Source organism: Plutella xylostella, chromosome 10 (genome assembly GCF_932276165.1).
Source record: "Plutella xylostella chromosome 10, ilPluXylo3.1, whole genome shotgun sequence".
In the NCBI taxonomy this organism is placed as follows: domain Eukaryota; kingdom Metazoa; phylum Arthropoda; class Insecta; order Lepidoptera; family Plutellidae; genus Plutella; species Plutella xylostella.
This window is the reverse complement of record NC_063990.1, coordinates 10,151,924-10,172,295: the sequence shown is the minus strand read 5'-3', so window position 1 is coordinate 10,172,295 and position 20,372 is coordinate 10,151,924. Positions and strand designations below refer to the sequence as shown.

General features: G+C 35.7%; 1 protein-coding gene across 3 annotated transcripts in view; it reads left to right on the top strand.

The window, feature by feature from the left end:
• Positions 1-20,372, top strand: part of LOC105380240 (insulin-like growth factor-binding protein complex acid labile subunit) — an 81,408-nt gene that overhangs the window by 39,383 nt on the left and 21,653 nt on the right. The window contains exon 1 of one of the 3 annotated variants that reach the window (XM_048623358.1): positions 18,228-18,568. The exons of the other annotated variants lie outside the window; for them this stretch is intronic. The gene's annotated coding sequence lies outside the window, so the exon portion shown is untranslated. Of the gene's footprint in view, positions 1-18,227; positions 18,569-20,372 lie in introns of those variants that run through there. 3 annotated transcript variants of the gene reach the window in all.

The window sequence follows — 20,372 nt, the reverse complement described above, 5'->3', positions numbered from 1 at the left end:
TAAAAGATCACTTCTGTATAATACTTCTGCCCACAACTGAATTCAGAGTATTTTATACCGCGAGAAAAGGGTTCCATAGCTTTCACGGGGGCTGTCGGCTGTCAGACAAGAATGGTTGAAAAATTATCACCTGTTGCAAACATGTTGCAAATGATACCCCCTGAGTGAGTTCAAGCGGTACGTTTGAATATGTACGGGAAAAGAGTGTTCTTAAACTGAAAACCCCTTGTTTATCTAGTCAAGATAGTTATGAACCCTCAACCCCTTAGAGAAATCCAGGTACGTGCCTAGGCTTGCATGCCTTGCACTTTCGTGGTGGTCTGTTAGCAGTAAGTTAGAGTAAGAAAATTATTATCTTGTTTAGTCCGTAAGTTATTTTGGTCATTGAATATATAAGATCAATTCATCATGCGCTTCTGCTAAGACGTGTCTCGTTTTAATTAATAATTAGTTTTTAAAAACCTTCCGATCGCTCCCGCAATCTTGACTAGATTGAAAAGTAGATACACTCTCGAGCAAAGAAACAGTTTCAGTGACATAGCAGCCTACTCAGCTTTTATAATAAAACATTCTATAAAGGTAAAAGTATGTGAGTGTATGAGCATTCAAAAACCATTAAATCAATTTAGATGAAACTTGTAAGCAGTACCTATCTATTTATAGCTATCACAACAACACATCGGCTCTATTTTTTGTCTCAGAGTTCCCACGGGAAATATAATTCCTATAAATAGCAAAGGCACAGGACCATCAAATTTTCATACCGTTTTAGCAACATGTTAGATTGAAGGTTTAAAAAAAAATTGAATTGATCTCTCGGAGGAGTGAGCGCCACAACACTACTACTCTAACTGAAAAATATATTTTTTTAAAGAAATTACATCTGAGTTTTTTTTTATAAAAAAACTCCGACTGTCTGGCGTGAGTATTAGAATTTACGACCTAACCTGAAGATTTACGATCCTCTCTAAGCTATGTAAAAGGGTAAATACGTTTTTCAGGACCAAAGTTAGGTACAGAAACCTTTTATAAATCCTCGTTTTGGCCTTGGTTTGGAGGTGTTATATATTACGACACGTGCTCAAGCATTGAAATATTTCCACTTTCAAAATGACAATAACGAAAGGCCACATTTTTTTACTTTTAATTTAAAACTTGAACAGAAAATTTATGTTTTAGTTGAATGTACGTAAATATTGCAGATAATATATTATAATATTCATTAAGCTAGTATTTTGCATTTAGGAGTAATTTGGTGCTATGTCACTGGAACCTTTTCATTGGCCGCGAGTGTAGTATTGTAATACGTACTTAAAATTGTATACAAAAATGTCTTCTAACTTCCTATTTGAGAAAGCTCAAATTGTATTAAGTTAGTGCCCGTCACAATCAATTAAAAAGTCAAGCCGAAAGTTTAAAATAAAACTTTTTAATACCTAAACTTTTACTTTTTAGTAGTTAGTTTAGGGCCAACGTTCTTCAGGCCTTTGGGAAATTTGAAATTTACTCGTTAACCATTTGATTATTTTATTAAGAATTTACGATTTGTTTGTAAGAATTGGGGATACAAAATAGTAATAACAATATGGTTTATAGATTCATTTATTTTTACTTTAACGATAAGTATCGGATATAAATGAAATATAGCTTAAGACCCATTGCAATAAAGCTGCATATTTTAATAATTCAGCAATAAAAAAAATGTGAATATGTTTCTTAAAGTAGGCACTAGAGCGTAAGTACATGTTATTTGTATATCTGGGGTCAGTGGTATGGTATCCTAAATAGTTTTTTTTTTAAAACCTGTAGTAAGGACTGCCGGTAAAGTACAAAAAACTATTACATTGCCTATGGAATCAGCTTTCAGTTGAGGACCTTAAAAACATATTTTGATACACCGTCTGGGGTGCACGAAAAAAACGTCCACGCGTGATAAACATATTACAGCAATACTCCTTATAATTATATTATTATAAAGGGTGAGTCTTTCGTAGCTGCATATCCGGAAGTATGTTACAGAGCTCTTCATTCTGACCAACTTTTGTTATACTGACCTTAGGATATTCTCGAAAAAAATATCTACTGTGTATGGGGAACACAGTGTCACGTAAACAACCAATTTTTGTATGGGGAATATATTTTTTTCCGTTATATCCCAAGTTCATTATAACAAAAGTTGTGAAGAATGAAGAGCTCTGTAACATACTTCCGGATATGCACCTACGAAAGAATCACTCTGTATATACGTTCAGTCTTCGTCCGGCACACCCTGGGTAGTCAGCGACAGGCATTAATCTTCGCCAATCCTTTCACTACCCTGCAAAATCATAAGCTAGTGTTTGCCACCGACTAGCTAAGAGGAAGAATAAATCGTCAGCAACAATATATTATGTGACAAAGGTATACACATTGTCTGCACATAATGGCGGACGCTGGCGTTGTCTCTACAGTGCAGGATCACAGAAGTGTTTTAACGAGTACCAGTAACTTGTTGCTTTAGAAACACTCCGCGCTGTTATAGAGTATGCACGTTTCGAAGAAAACAATGTTGGGTATGTTTTATACGATATATTTTATATGTCACTGGAAAAGCTCAAACTTCGGTAAATCCTAAGATTTACCAGTAAGTTTTAGGATTTACCAACATGAGTTGGTAAATGTAAGGATTTATGCAAATGGGTCATTTTTTTCGGCTTTTACCATTAGAATTTAGTAGATACACATGCTAGATTTTACCACTGACAGCTAGTAAGAGTTGGTTTTGGGAATAAAACAAAGATTGATTATTATTCATTTAGTATTACAATCAAAAACTTAAATTATTTTCTTTTGGAATTTATATTTTTTTATGAACTAGTCATTTTATAACCTTTAAATCAATATATTTTAACAATGTGTAATACTATTCTTTAAATCGGTGGACCAGTTCTACCTGTTCCTACCTACCTACCTATTCTATTCTCTGTGGGGGTGTAAGTACCTGCACCTGGCTCTCTCGAGTCTCGAGTGGAACCTTTGTGCATATCCCCAAGGTCTAAACTGCCTTCCTAGGCTTGGACCATTTCCCACCACGCTGGTCCACTGCGGGTTGGTGGGTTCACATACCTAGATGTGCTAAATCTAGATATGCAGGTTTCCTCACGATGTTTTCCTTCACCGTAAGAGCAATGGTATATATTGTACTTAAGTTAAAAGAACTCATTGGTACATGTCAGCGCCGGGATTCGAACCCGCATCTCTGGCGTGAGAAGCGGGCGCTTACCCGACTGAGCTACCCCCGCTCCAATGAGTAATACTGAGTCATACATTTTTTTAATGTAAATATTAAGATTAACCAAGTGAATGTTGGTAAAAGTGCGAATCGCTAAATCTTTCGGGCTTTTAACATTAAAAGTTGGTAAATCTTAGGTTTTACCTTTAAATCTTTGGATTTACCGTAGTTCGAGCTTTTACAGTAACATATACATGACTCATGCTAAATTAACTTTTAAAATGCGACTTCGAAGGGCGGATTTAGGAACAAATATCTATAAAAAACTATATGTTATTATAACATGTCGCTAACAAAACTAAGAGCCGAACTAAGGATTGCTATGTGGTGAAAGGAGGGGCCAGTCAGATCATTTTGTATCTTCAGTAAAGTCACAGGGAAGGCTCATTTCTGGAACTACAATCATCGTTTCTTTAATAATATCATATCAAAACCTGTTCATTATTCGTAACTCCGGCTTTAGTAATTTTATCAAGATTCTGAGTTCGCAACATGTTACTTCGAATAGTTACAAAGTAAATTAAGCATTTCGAGTACTTAGCTATCTTGAGCAAAGTTAGTTGTTTAACTGATACGAGGTATGGAATTACGTGCAAGTTACCTGTGGGGACTTAAACTTGTAAGTTTATGGTTAAGTTGTATGTAAAGTTTCAATGTTCTGGTTTTCTTCGTTTGCATATCAAAGGTATCGAGAATAGATATCTATGATAAGTGATACTTTTCAAAGTCGAGTAGTAAAGTCTAGATTTGCGCACAAGATGTTACTAAAATGGTTCTTTTCCTAAGTAATTTAATGTAATTATACTTAATTTCTTAACAACCATTTTCCTGCAGTTTTGTAAATATGTATGTACGTACACATTGCTGTTAATGTATTAAATTAAATAATATATTCTATTCTATTGGCGTCATTACCACATAATTAGTACCTAACTTAAAAGCATAACCAACTAGAGATAAATAATACAGTAAACAGAAGCAAAAACTATAACCATGTCTCATATTTCACACTTTTCGTTTTCTCTTTCATAACTTAGTCTCATTAAGATAACAAGTTACTTTGAGAAGGTTCTTCCGAGTAGGAAACTCCCACGTAAATCGTACCTTTTCCAAGTGACATTATTTATTGCCGACGTCACAAAACCAGGCTAATGCTAGCAGGTAGGTACTTGGAATATCAAACGCAAATTTTCATGATATTGGTACTTTGCTTAACGTTTGAGAAATTACACATTATAAAAATATCTTTTGAAAGTAGAAAATTGATGTTCGGCTTATGAATTTCACATTGAAGAGAAATATTATAGCTCTATATGTTTTTTTTGTGGAATAGAAGACATTCTCTTTTTGTCATTCTCTACGGCAACAAAATGTTCTGATAACAAATGCGTACAATACCTGTTCGTATCAACTCGGGTTCACTATAAATGCAATTATGTATCAATAATATTTACATTCATATGATCATGCCGTTATATATAAGTAGGTAAACAAAAGTGCTGCTGTATTGATCCCGATAGCTTTTTAAATTTGCCTGTATTTATTGCTGTACGCAGGCGGTGGCGGAGTCGAGTCGTGATAGAAAATCGCGCGCAGAAAAATAATACTGGCCGTTTTTCAATAGGAACTTTTTGTTATTAGAGAAGTTTCAATAAAAAAGAAAACAACCGGTGGGGCTTCAGCTTCAGCGGGTAAACTGAAAGTGCTCTGTTAGCTCGTACTCGTTAGGTGTAGCTGCGTTGGGAGGGTTTATATTTTGATCTGTGTTTTGTATTTGTTTAGCCTGCAGTTTGCAGGATGCAGTTTTATGTAAGTATGTAATTAAGTTCGGTCTTGGACTTATTCCACGGAGCAATAGCTGTCCTTTAAAAATAGCTGAGTCAGGACCTGGAATAAATAACTCTATGTCTGTAGATGTGGAGCAGAGGCGTACGTGGTACATTAGGCCGGCGGGTATGTAAAGATTGTAATTTACACACCCAGACATAAACTTACGCATGGCATTTTATTATAATTTGTTTCGTAGTCAGTTTTGAATAGCACCGTGCGTCATTATGCAGCAGTTTAAAAAAAAAAAAAAAATATCTAAATTGGCTTACAACCACAAAAATCGCAAGCTAAAGTACTTATTTAAAAAACCATAGCCATTTGATGCCCTCATATCAGGCAAAAGTTAAACAAAACAGAACACAATATGGGCTCTCGCTCAGTACATAATTAGTCGCCGCTACAATAGGTAAACAGCGGAGCCACTTCGGGCGGACACCAATGTGTATTGTGCTCAGTTCTCTATGCCCCGCTCTATAATGAAGACACAGTCAACTACACCCCTTCATAATGCGTGAGAGAATGGCTAGTCAGTAGTCATTGTTCCGAGAATGAAACGGAAATAACCATTTTTTGCGCCGTGAATTTTGAGCGCGAATTTTTGTGTTACGTCGTGTGTTGTTTTTACATTTAGGCTGTGCTTGTTGCGAATTTGGAACACGGGATTATGCAAATTCATAAAAAAATAAAATGTACTAAATTCACATTCATGCGGAATTCAATTTGTGAATTAGATGAAAAATTGACTTCGTACTTCTATCTAATTTTTTTTTAATAGAGATTGGGGTCGAACTTCTACCAAACTTATTTATTTTATTGTTCTGTATTTTACTTTAATCTACTTAAGATACAAACTGAGCTTTACACAAACAAACTTGCAACATCCCTATTTTTGTCCACGGAAACCTTTAAGGTACCTGTTAGGTACAAATGATACAGAGCTTCTCTGTACAAAGAGGGTAAAGCGTCCCGGGCCGGTACACAGCATTGTTGACACGAAAACCGCCTTCAAAGCGACACTTGACACACCGACCACGCCCTTAGCACCCTTTAATAGCGATCAATTTCACTTGAGCCAAGCTTGAGCCTACCGCACAGTTTACTTTGCTGCTCTCTCAAAGCTGCGGGATCGGAAAGTGCTACATTGGTTCTTATCACTTTGTAATAACGTTTATTTATGCATACAGCTCTGAACTTATCTGTCATGTAGTTACAAATTTTCCGGTATTATGGGTCCCTTTTGATATTTCACTGGCTGTTTCTCGATCTAAATGACTTTGATAATTTTATGTGTTTAATTTAAGGGCTTATTTTTCCATAGTGAATTAAACCGTGGTGGTTAAATATTATTTGGGGAACCGATTTTTTGATGTCACTCTCTAATAAATACTTTCGTCAAAAACACCAATAAAATTATTCACTAAAGACAGTATATTGCTACATACCGTTTATTTGTTTGAATAGGCCAAATTCTAGCCTTTATTTTTGCACCTTCTGATACTACCATACTATATTAATGTCTTTGTCCGTGTGTTTTTTTCGTAATCTATGATTAACCCGATTAATAATTTATATTTTAATTTCCTACTCCTATAGGTTAAGTGGATCAACCACGGTTAATGGATTTTATCCAGAAATCTCATTAATTATTACGCTAAGAAATGGAATATTAACTTAAACCAAGTAAAAATTCTCGCCAGTAAACTTTTAACCACCAGAACATTTAGTACCTGAATCCACCTCACATCACATAATAAATATACAGCAGGCTTTATTAAAATATAAAAAAGAGCTTTTTTATAAAAATCACCAACTACACCAGTAATGAGATACTCACACGGCTAGCTCGCACCTACAACAAGCTTTTTACGGATATAGATATATTCTGTGTCCTTATAAGTCTTCTTTTAAAAACGTCATTCGTAACGCTGTTGGTTATCTATAAATAAAACGTATGCTAATTTAAAAGGTTCATAAATAAGTACACAAACATATGCCCCGCAGTATGTGCTCCCACCTGCTGACCCAATTCGTTCGGCGGGAAACTTCCCAAACTTGGTTAAGGAATCCAGCACTTTTATACACAGTTCCATGAATAAAATATCATTCTCCATCGCAGAGATGGGAAATACGGAAGGAAATGAAAATAAAATGGTGTAAGCACAGTGAAACAGTGAAATGAATTCGCAAATAGAGTTGCAATTCTGGATGGCACACATTTGTGCGACTAATTGTAGTTAATAGTTGGGTTAGCATATAAAGTTAGATAACCTGAGATGAAATTAAATGATTCTTCTTATTAGCGTGTCGGCGACAAACACTACAGTTGATCTAGGATTTTATGAAAAGACTTCATTAAAACTGTCCGATTCTGAAAAACGGCAATTTGATACTTCCCTAATATGTCATTCGTAGCTGCCACGATTTGCTACGCGCTACGAAACTGCTACGAATACACTAAAGGCAATATTAGGAATATTTTCTGCCTGTCAGTACACTGCCCTGAGAGTGACTTTACCGCTCCTGGCTGAATTTAGTGTAATTAATTTTAAGGAATCTTTATTCTGATTTTTTTGCAGTAAGTGTACACATAATGTACTGTAATACAAAATAATGAGTATACGAATATTAATAAACAAGATTTATTTTCAAATAGGTATCAACAGTGATAGGTCAACTCCATTAGCAAAGCTTTTCAAAATACACAGGAAGCAACCCGATCGCAGCGTATAACAAAAATTCTATGAACTTTGACTCTAACAAAGTAATTTATAGTGAAGCTGTTAGCTTTTCACTATTAAAAGGTTCCGTTCCAACAAAGTAACTTCGCAAAGTCACTAAAATGTACAGTGATACGTAAAATTAGTTTATTGTAGCTATAGAAACCGGAATTCCTTTTATATGAGACTAACATTTATTTTTGTACCCATCCGATACCCATGATGATGATGATGTCTTGCTTTGATGCGCATGGAAATAGCTTATAATATAGCCAATCTTTTTGGAAAATGGTCGACCATATAACATGTAAGTTCACGTAGTAGTATGCTGGTAACAATATGTACGAGATTTTAAGCGGTCCGTATTTTTTGCTACAAAGTCCTAAGATCGATCGACACTATCAGATAACTACTTCTATGCAATTCTTTTGGCATTTCGCCCATTCTTGCTTGTCAGGCCATTTATTTACCTACGGTATCATAATAAAAGCCTAGCTTTAACCCTTCGGCTTAAAAGATTTCAAAAGATCCACCGCGGCTATTTCATGAAACTTTAACTAAACCCAAAAGGGTTCACTAACATCTGAGGGTAACTTAAAGTTGTAATTTTCCGCTTATATGTTTCTACCGCTTTCATCAAATAATTTAAAGTAATTATTAAACAAAATTCAGATGTTAAAAACATACATTATAATATGCCCACGACTGTAATCCCTTAAGGGGTAGTCAAAGGTGTCCCGCTTTTCGCTGTACATAAAATTTGTATTCACGTGAGTACAATGCACGTGAGGTACAAATCTAGAATGTAGATGTGCAGGTTTCTTAACGATGTTTTCCTTCACCGTAAGAGCGATGGTATAAATTGTACTTACCTACTTAAATTCCAAATTCATTGGTACATTTAGGCGCCGGGATTCGAACCCGCGTCTCTGGCGTGAGATGCGGGCGCTTACCCGACTGAGCTACCAGCACCGCACATGCCTGTTTGTAGTCTCAGTCCCTTCGAAGTAAACAGAGGTGGATTGCTGTACTTAATTTTTCCAGCTTGCGCGCTAGTCACAATGCTCAAAGGCACAGGTCTCATTGCTATGCGTTATCATCTACACAATTAAATAATTATATTGCTGAATTGATTTCGTTTATGAAGGCACAAATTCTAATTCTAGAGCTGTCGAAACCTATTTTTTTATCGCAACTCTTTTTTTTCTTTTTTTTTGGTTTCGGCTTAGTATATCTTTTCTGCAACATCCTGTATTTTGACATCGCTATTTAATTTTGTGTCTTCATTATCGTCATCATTAATCGATGAAATAACGCAAATGTTTAAAATTTTATGGTCTCCTTAAATAACAAAACTTACACAAACTTCTGTGAATAATGATGATCGAATAGCATACATCCATCTGGCAAGTAACATACCAACTTTGGCATTAATAATTATTAGTAAAGTGACTGATGTGATGAGAAAACAATAACCTAGAGATTTTCCTTTGTTGGTGTACATTGTACCTACTAGACGACCGAATGGCGTAGTGGTTAGTGACCCTGACTACTGAGCCGAAGGTCCCGGGTTCGATTCTCGGCTGGGACAGATATTTGTTTAAACACAGATATTTGTCCTCGGGTCTTGGGTGTTGATATTTATATTTAGTATCTATCTATCTATGTATTTGTGTAGATATATCAGCTGTCCGACACCCATAACACAGGTTCTGCCTAGCTTGGGGTCGGATGGCGGTGTGTGAGATGTCCCCACATATTTATTTATTTTTATTTTATTTTATTTATTTTACCTACAGTTAACAAAAGAGATAAAATATACACAAGATGCGCAATCAGTAGGATCTTGAAAGTCATATGTAAAAGATTGAAACAGTACATATTAATTTAAAAAAAATTACGCTTTCTTAATAAAATATTCCAAACAAACTAAATAGCTTTCGTCATAATAATTATATTATACTAGCTGTTCCCGCGAGCTTCGCTTCGCCTTAAAAAGTTTTCCCGTGGGAATTCCGGGATAAAAAGTAGCCTATGTTCTTTCCCAGGGTCTAGACCGTATGTATATCAAATTTCATTCAAATCCGTTTTGTAGTTTTGGCGTGAAAGAGTAACAGACAGACAGACACAGTTACTTTCGCATTTATAATATTAGTTAGGATTAGTTAGGATTCAGACAGTCATAAAAATACACGTTACTCGTGAATTCAACTAATCCATTTTGCATCCGCCAGAAGTTAAAAACTAAAGATAAAGTAAATCTTCTAAACGTATGTATCTCCGTTTTGTATAAATAGACTTTCAGTAAGTAGGTATTATGATCGCTACCCATATAATGTTATTGATGTTATTCCATAAAACCAAGGTTCTGGATTGACGTCAAACTACAAATTACTTGAACGAGTATTCTCGACAGCAATTCTAAAGCAAACTCGATTTATAACAGATGTAGCTCCCTTCATCATCAGGGATCGCTATTTTAAAAATTCCGCCTGTATACTTTTAGGCGCAGGCCACCTCCTCCGTAACTGTTCACTTATTGAACCTATTGGATCAAAAACATTTTATTAGGCAGCATTTTTAACAAATAAACAAATACATATTTGCATATTTGAAATGACATTTCAATATATAGCTTGATTCTGGACCCCATACATGTTTTAAAATTCGACTAGGTATTGTTTGGACGAATAGTCTTCTTTAAGTAGTCCCTGGGAACCGTGTCTGTAGTTCGTGCCTCACCCCTATTACGGTTCAATAAGGTCGATACATCTTTGATTTGAGCAAAAAAACCTCGCTCCACCCGCTAGCGTCGTGAAACCCTACTACTGTACAAAGTTACATGACGTCAAAATTTGCAAAAATAATTTCATGAAAATAATCTATTCAAAAAACGAAAAGGTTCTTCCGAGTGAAATGATACTTAAAAAAGTTGAATACGAGGATTGAATAATATTGATATTGAGGTTCAGACGTTTCAGTCCTTTGAGTAACTTTAATTTAAACTTCGACTGCAATGAGTTTCAATTAAAGCAAATACGCTTTGAAGTTCTAAAATATTTTAAAGCATGTCTGTGCAGCTCTCTAGCTTGTAGTTTTTTTTAGTATATGCTAAGATTAAGTACTAATGTAACAAGGTTTTACCGAGAAAAAAATAAATCAAATATCCTAGCCGAATACCTAACCAAACAATATAGCGTAATCTCTACAGTTATCAAGTAAAAACACCGAAAAAAATAACAAGAAAATCCCTAAATTATTTGTTTCGTTTTATTTTCAACTGTATCAATTTACTTTTATATGCAAAGATTTGGTGGAAGGTAAAGCGATGAGATTGAAAGCAGCTATCATGTAGCGAGGATTTTCTCAGAAATCCTGACAATCCCGTATAGAGAGGTCGATCGGTTGTCAATTCCTCAATATTTTTCCGGCGAAATACACATTTTTGTACAAAAAGGGTGTTGAAAACTGAAAAGGTGGGTGGATTAATCATTCAAATTATAAAGGTTATGGAACTGGCTGACATGAAGATCAAAAAGGGATCATCATTTATTTAAAGGACGCTCTTCAATGGACACATTTGGATATTTTACACGTGGAAAATATCCAAAGCCATTGAAGATTATTTACGTATTTACATTTTAAAAGTTAACCTAAATAAAGGTGATAGGGTTGTCTTTATCACTGTATTTAATTGTAGTAATTTATTAGGCCCATTAATTAGCGTTTATTATATAAGGGCGTTACCAGGGCTAAATTGGCTAATAGACTAGAAATTATAACTTCTGTTAAAACAGTTGTCCAGAACAGCTAGATTTTGTCGCAATACATTTTTTTATAGGAGCTATATACTCTATTATAAGTTAATGTTAAAAATGCTAAAACTGGCCGCTTCTAGCGAAATGGATATTAACTTTTTTTGCTTTAGGGTATATTTGAGTTTTCGCTATAACAAGTCGTAAATATTTCAAAAATAAACTAGGTTAGTAAATGACAATCGTTACACTCCTTCACATTATACCAGCAGTAGGTAGGTATAATTATGTACGACCTTGTGCCTCCAAGGGCACGTGTAAAGTGTGACGTCACTCACCCCTGCCTCGGTGGCTAATGATTTGCTACACCTCATTATGTTGTTTTTACAGCTTTTGTATTTTTTTATATTTTATGTATGTTTTGTCTTTTCGACTTCTTCAATAGTTATAGTTATGTCAGGGGTAAAAAAAGAAGTGTGGGCTAGTTTAAAAGGAATTACTGTAAAAATAAGCGAGAATTAGTTTCCCGTTTTAAGCCTGCTATGTTTCTATCTGTAAGATATATATTTCATTGTATGTCGTTCAGAAATCAAAATGAAACACATTTTGAGTTGGCAAAACTTTATAAGGCGACGGAGATTTGAAGTTTGCAGGTTACAGCTAGTTATGAAACAAGTTGGTTTTTGTTTGTTTCAGGTGTTTCATTTACTGAAATAGTATCAGCATTTTTTAGCGAACCCACCAGAATAAAAGAAAGAATCGGGTTCTCTGTATCTACCCGTACCGGTAACATGATTAGGTATGCGATACTGAGAGATTTAAAACCGGGAAACGCTCTAGCGAACTCGAAGAAAGATAACCACCAGGTTACCGTTAAGGGTGGATACAGGGAACCTAGTCTCTCTATGTAAGTACCCTTACATTGTATATATGTCGCAGGCATCTGGTTTAATCTCCTGTTTGATTGAACCACTAGCCCGTTCATTGGATGGCGCTATTCAGTTGTATGACTAAAGGACAACTCGTCAAGTCGTTGATTGTAACGTTCGACGTCTTGACTGAAGGTCATTCAGCGGAGTCGTTGAATGGGATATAGTATAGCAACTTTGTAATGTCTGGTTAGGGTGAACATGACCAGACAGAGTCAACAAAAAGACTATGTTACAAAGCTCTTATCTCACAAATTAATCAAACAATAACAATAAACGTACCCTCATATTGTTGTTTATACGTAAGTATTCAGTTACGTCACAATTTTTTCTTTGAAACTACCCGCCGGCGGCGTAATAATAGGTAAATCCATGTTGTCACACTATTTTAACACAAATAACGCACTTTAAAGCTAATTTATTTGCAAAAAACTAACAATATAGGTGCTTTTTGTGTCAGCTGTTAGCTGTTAGACGCCATATTTGTTTTGTTCACCACCTGACTGATTTTAAGTCAGCTAACTAGTTGGACGTTTTGTGACGCTTGTGCAATCAACGTTCGGCCTAGTCATACAACTAAGCAGCGTCATCCAATGAACGGGCTAGCGGTTCAATCAAACAGGAGATTAAACCAGATGCCTGCGACATATATATGACGTGGTCTTTCACTCGAGTATTCGTTTACCCCTACGTTATGGATCGTGTTCAAGCACCACTCACGATCAAGATTAAAGTGAAACTTTTTAATTCACAAAACGACCCTCCTTTCGGACAGTAGACTTGAATGGTATCCCTTATCGATTCTTTAAAGGTTTTAAGGCAGATATGACCGCCCCACTGGCACTTAAGATTTTAAGAGATATGCCGGTCGGTAACCTGCTTAGTTCATTGCTGACTTACTTACCTCCTAGCAATGAACTAAGCAGGTTACCGACCGGCATATATCTTAAAATCTTAAGTGCCAGTGGGGCGGTAATATCAGCCTTAAAACCTTTAAAGAACCGATAAGGGACTGCTTGTTACCTTATGTGTTACAAGATTACACAGAAAAATCCTGAAAAAAGCATAGATAGCATTAAAATAATCTATCATTTTGAAAATGTTATCAAAGGTTATTCCTCGAAAGCCATTCAGCGCTGGTATATTACTGCAGTTTTTAAAGTACTCTCAACAATTATATCATCACCGTGGTGATACCCTTTATACAAAGATCTCACCAAAAGCTACTTAAAAACATCGGATGCAATGCGCCCAGAATAATTACCCACATTTCCTCTTCGACTCAACTTTACCTCACACCGCTTGCTACTATCTTGTTAGAGCTTGCCTCCCTGTTATCAAACAGGGCTGTCACTAGCGAAGGCATTAAAAATCAATTTCCTTTGGCTTCCGCATTCAGGAGGGTTACTCTAGGTTTACAAAATACGTACAAGAGAACTAAAATTGACATGCAATCGGTTAATTTGTTAAAGTGCCAATTTCTCCATAGTCGGTTAGAGCATAACCAGGTATTAGTGGTTGATTTTTGACACATCTGTCAACAATTTCATATGGAGATGTATGTTGATGAACCAATCCTTGGTCGGTTAGGTAACCGACAATGGAGAAATTGGCACTCAATAAGATAGAGTCGGGGTTAACGCAGCGCTTTGAAATAAAAATTTTCGTAAGCTAAAGTGACCCCCTCGGCAGCGGGGCGTGCCTCGACGGAACCCTCCAGTAAACTCGACCCGGCTGAGGCTGACTCGACCTGACAATTTGACGACCTTTTATTAAATTACCGAACCCTAAAAATAGAGGGAGATTGGGGATAGTGAAAAGGTTTTACTACAAAGTATTATAAAGGAGTTTTGTAATAAAATTAACCGATATTACAAATGAATAAAACATTTGGCGCGGTGAGTGATTAAGCTCTTGCCATCGACCTGAATTGAAAAGGGCTCGTGGGGTATCTGAGCTACGTATCCTTGTTAACCTATTTACCTTCATAAGTATGTATCATTTTATTGCGAACTCTACCAAAGTAACAATTCACAATATCAGTTAATCAGACATTATTTTTTCATCACGTTAAACTTTCCCGCCAACACATTTAAAAATACCTACAAATAAAATGGTTATTTTACCTCTATCGCTAGTCAAGTGGAGCTCAAAGACCTGTTTTTGTAGTGCACTTTAATTTCCATTGCAAACAAACTAAATCGAACAGAGCACTGGTTTAAAAATTCCAGGTTCTTTTTACAAAGAGGATTAAGTGAAGCCTGGAATTCTGAAGTTTGAGTGAAAATTTTATTAGTTCGTGCCTTGTCGCTGTCTACCGTCTGCTTGTATGGAATAAAAGGAGATAATCTTTAAAGATTCTTTTATTCTTCTTGTCCCCACATATTTATTTATATTTATAGTCGGAATCCAAAACCAAGACCTGCGCTACTGAATTACGAAGTACGAAATTTCGCTGTTTGTTATTTATAAAGTTTATGATTCCGATGTACGTTAGTTCCAAAGTATAGAATTCCTCTGTTTGTGAGGCATATTGTATCCAATTATATTGACTTTCTTTTCATAATATGCATAGTCATGCTAGATCAATACTTCATACTATTACTTTTTATTATTAGCAAAGTTCAAAACGAAAATATTTATAGTTATTTGTATTAATATTTTACGCATCCCTACTGAATTTCCAGAAATAACAAACTGCCACAAACCCACGTAAGTAATAGACAAATATTTGTATAGCTCTTCAGCAAATTATCGACATAAATACCTACGTGTGTAGGTAGATATATATTACGACGTATAATTGTAAACGGTAACGAAAGCCACCTACGCTTTGATACTATTTCCATACACCCACAGAGTTAAGTGAAATATCACTGAATAGTAATAAAAAAAACTCGAGCAACCACTATACGATTTATAATGTAGCTCAGGTTCTATGCGAAATAAAAAAAATAAAAAAAACACGCACTCACGCCTTGTACTAATGTACTCCCTTGCGGGGTAGGCAGAGGTGCATTGCTGCACCCACTTTTCGCCAGAGTGTTATGTTAGTCCCAATGTAATAGGGGGCGGGCCTATTGCCATTTTACGGGCACATCCAAGACCCGAGAACAAATATCTGTGTTTAAACAAATATCTGCCCCAGCCGGGAATCGAACCCGGGACCATCGGCTCAGTAGTCAGGTCACTAACCACTACGCCATTCGGTCGTCTATGCGAAATAGTTCAAAATAAAAGCTCAGTGTTAGAAGTGGGGGTTTATTTATCAATACGTTTTTTTTGCACTCACACTCCATCTTTAACACTATATTTTTTGGTTGTGATCTGAACCGTAAATGCTGTATTTTATTAAATTCGTAAGCGAATGATAAAATACTTTTTGAAATTTATATGAATTTATAGAATACGATTAAAGAGTGGACCGGTGTAAAAACCGTGGAAGAATTATTTAAAACAGCCAGGAATAGAGAGCGCTGCAAAGAGCTGACTGCCAACCTTCAATGATGGAGAGGCACTATAAGAAGAAGAAGAATACGATTATGTTTTCTAGGGCAAATTATTTATTACCGTTTGATTTACAAAATAAACCCTTTGGAAGTAGATAATTATTAATTTATCAGCTAAATGTACAATTTATTAAATAAATTGAAAAGGATAATTTAATTTCCCAAAAATTCCTCTCATTAAATAGGCCGCCTTTATTAAAATGAATAATGAAGTAAAATGTTCAGTGAATTGCCTATTTGGCACTGCTCTGTCGCCCACTCAGCTGCTGGCAAAGAATGTTAGCTCTCAAACGACTGTTCTCACAGAAAAAAATTAAAAGCCTTCAAAAAAATTTTTCAAATATTTTTTTATTATTATAGAAAGACATACCTTTAATGTTAATGCTGTAGTGAGGTACCTAAAGCCGGGTCCAGACGAGTGTAACATGTAATGTAATTGAACGTGTAATGTAACGTAATGTTCGTGTGGACGTCTCTACGAGCATTACATGTAACGCTCGCGGTTGATCCATCGGCTGTCGGTTTTCGCGCGAACACAAACGCGCTCGCAATGCTCGTTTGGTTGAGTTCATGTGCCATCCACACTGTTGTGGCTAAATTACTTACACGTAATTTTACATTACACGTTACACTCATCTGGACCCGGCTTTAGTCACCGTGGTGAAAGCATTAGCCAGACAGGCTAGCTTTCAGTCGCTGGACTGCCTGACTGAAATTTCGCGGTATTGTTAAAATGCCAAGAGTTCTGGAAAAATCCGGACGGTAAAAATATATTTCCACGGGAAAATACTTAATGTATTTATGTACTCATACATCATAATGGATATCCTACTCCTAACTAATATTATAAATGCGAAAGTAACTGTGTCCGTCTGTCTGTCTGTCTGGCTGTTACTCTTTCGCGCCAAAACTACTAAACGGATTCGAATGAAATATGGTATACATATGGTCTTGACCCTGAGAAAGAACATAGGCTACTTTTTATCCCGGAATTCCCACGGGAAACTTTTTAAGGCGAAGCTAAGCTCGCGGGAACAGCTATATTTTATAATATTATAATCGAAGTTAGAGGAAAATGCTCCATCAATGTATTACCCTAATAAACCCTTGAGGTGGCTATATATATCGATCGCAGGTAGGTTCGACGTGTGTCGAGGTCATAGAGAACCATCCTTGACACTGCTTTACACTTCAAGGTAGGTAATAATAATATGAAGAAGTGTAAACTCTCGTTTTATGTTGGTTTCAGTGTTGCTCTAGAAACCTAAGGGATAATATACAGCTGTCAATACTCAAAACCCGTATTACATTCAGATGTTTTACTAAGTGATACGTAACGAATACGAAAATAGCTCTCATCTAATAACTATAATATTATAGACTGACCACAAAGTGATCCTATAACTTGTGAATAAATTTTTAAATATCAGGTACAGATCCCTAAAAATACAGGTTACTAAGTTATCACTATATCCATTTACGAACCTGGATAGCATAGTCTAGTCTTTGTTTACGAGTCTCATTTAACCACACACGTTCCTTAGTCCCTAAACAAACATCAGTAACCTAAGCTAATACTTGCGATCCTGAATTAGGATTTATAGGTCCAACTGTGGTAAAGGTTAATCTGTGGTTATTTAGAATTCTCTCGCACCACAGAGCAAGCGTATTAATGAAGTTCTAAGGCAAAATAATCTGTCTGTTTGGATACACTATATAAATATACATTACATGAATAAGATCAAAAGGAGAATGAGATTAACTTCCGTAAATAAAGTGTAACTACGAAAAATCATAATATAGAGGTAAGTATTATTGTCACTTTGGCGTCTTTGGACCTGTCAAATAGCTTACCGACCTACATGAGCATACAAAGTTAGGGCGAATAGAATATCTTAGGTATTTATCTAATAATGATACCTACTTATGTTAAATCTATTAATACACACGATGGACTTTTTCCAGCAGTAGAAGACTGCGTGCTGATGATTGTAATTAATGATTATAAATAACGATAATACGGTATTAATACAGATATACTGTTTAAGGTATATGTAGAGGTACACCTAAAAACTAGCTAAACTGCGGCATTCATATAACTTTACAAACATATTGAAGTTCATTGACATAACTCGTTCACTATATCACCTCGAGTACGTATGTAGGTACTCACAAAACGATCCATCCAACAATGATCTCTCAGTCAACCGACGTAAACGGAGGTGGCCTATCAAATGGATAATGATCGAACCAAAGGGGCCGGGCATATCGCCACTGGCGTAGAATATCTTGCACGTTAAATAAAAACTCCTTGATAAAAATACTTTCTGAAAGGGGAACTTCGTCTTAGTTTTTTTTTCTAAACGTGAGTGTATTCAGCCAGTGAGGCAGTGCGGCTGACGGGCAGGAAGGAGGTTACGGACTGTTGTATTGAATAGTGGAAGGAGACTTTGTGCTGACGCTGGCTTGTGGCGTAAATGCTGGATTTATTGTCGCGAGGACTGCCAGCTCCTTGATTGTGTGCGTTTCTGGAGAGGAATTCGATTGTTAGAAAAAGGTTAGTTTATCCTGAAGATATATTTAAGTAAGAATAACACTTGAAAAATTGTTTGAATCTCAATAAAAACCTTTTAAGTGAGTGTTGGTCGGGATTTTTCTTAAAGAGATTGGCTCGCTTACCAGTCACTTCTGACTAAAACCTTTTCAGTAATGCTGATATAAACCATAATTTTGTGTTTAAGTGGACGAGACATAATTTATTGTAAGTACATAAAATTAGGTATTTTTTTCGACGGCAGTTAACTAGTTGTTATTACTAAGTAAAATATTAATGTCCAATTTCCAAAAGCCATAGAACGAAAGTTGTTAATAAATTATTTTATAATGAGTCAACCCCACATCATACTTTTTATGCCTCATAGTCATCCCTTATCGACTAACAGCACCGTTTTCGTAACATCCTGTAGACAGGAGCCAGATATCCTTCCATAGCTAATGGAATTGGATGAAGTCCTACGGGACATATTACGGTGGGTTATGGATTTCATAAGGAAATGTGACGGTAGGCCCCAATGTTGGAACACCCTTTCCCAATTCATGGCGCTAGTATCCATTCAAAATATAAAGTTGTATTGTTTTTTTTTGTGTTAAACATGTTCGAAAATTTTTATTTTTTGAATAACATTTTCCACTCTTAAGACCACTTATCATGTTTTTCTTTAGCGCAGAGTAAAACTTGATAAAAAAGTTCAACGGTTGCAAGTGATTTTCTAGTCAACTAAAACTGAAATTTAAATAATTATTCACTTACATCAAGGGTGTAGTGGAGCTGAACTCTCGTTTTAAAATTACAAAGGGTTTTTAACCTACTTGACCTCACTTCATCTAGACCACTGTAAGCCTTTAAGTAGATACTTATACTTCTTTCTTTGTATTTTGGTGAAGCGTTTTGTTCAAAAGATTATAAAAGCCGATTTGGTGACAAAGGATTGTGACTGAGCTTTGAACATTATTTAACCAGTAAAAAAAGGGATGAAGTTCATTAACTTGCTGACCGACCTTGACTGTTTACCACCAAAATGTAGTGAAACCAGGTTTAATTGGAGTTATAAGCATTTGGCATGTTAATGGTACTTATTTGAAAAACCTAAACATCTGTTAGATTGTTTTTGTGGTAAGATGAATATGTTTTTGTTCTATCTATTTTCACATTAATGGAGGTGTGTGTATTAGTTTAATAGCAACACAATAGCTACATGATTTTCAGTGAATTGAATATGTGCATTTTTATGCCGTTTTAACTAAAGAAGCAAGCAAATTATATAAAATATACATATGCACTCACGACTGTAACCCGAAGGGTTAGTCAGAGGTGGCTCACAAGCGAGCCACCCACTTTTCGCAGCACATTTGTACTCACGTGATAGGTTGCGAACCATATTGCCGTTTTATATATCACAAAATTATATAAGTATAGGCTATTTTTCATACCAAATATTCCTCAGAATATTTCGGCGCAACGAAGCTCCCGGGAAAAAGCTCTAATATTTCGTCTACCGATGATGTGATGTGATGTGAGCTTTCATTTCCTAGCAATTTTGAGATTGTTTACTATGCATTATCTTTTAGATTTCATGTCTATTTCAATGTTCATGATATAAGTTGCAGATTCTGATATTTCTATAACACAATGGCAGCAGTTCCAATGTGCGTAGACCGATCAGCAATCGAGTCAGTATAAACCTGTTTATATTAACAAGATACAACAAGAACCAACTGAAATGGGATTGGTAAAACTGCTAACAGTAATAAAAAGAAAAAAAATACCCTGTGATGAAACAAACAAGTGTACCAATATTGTA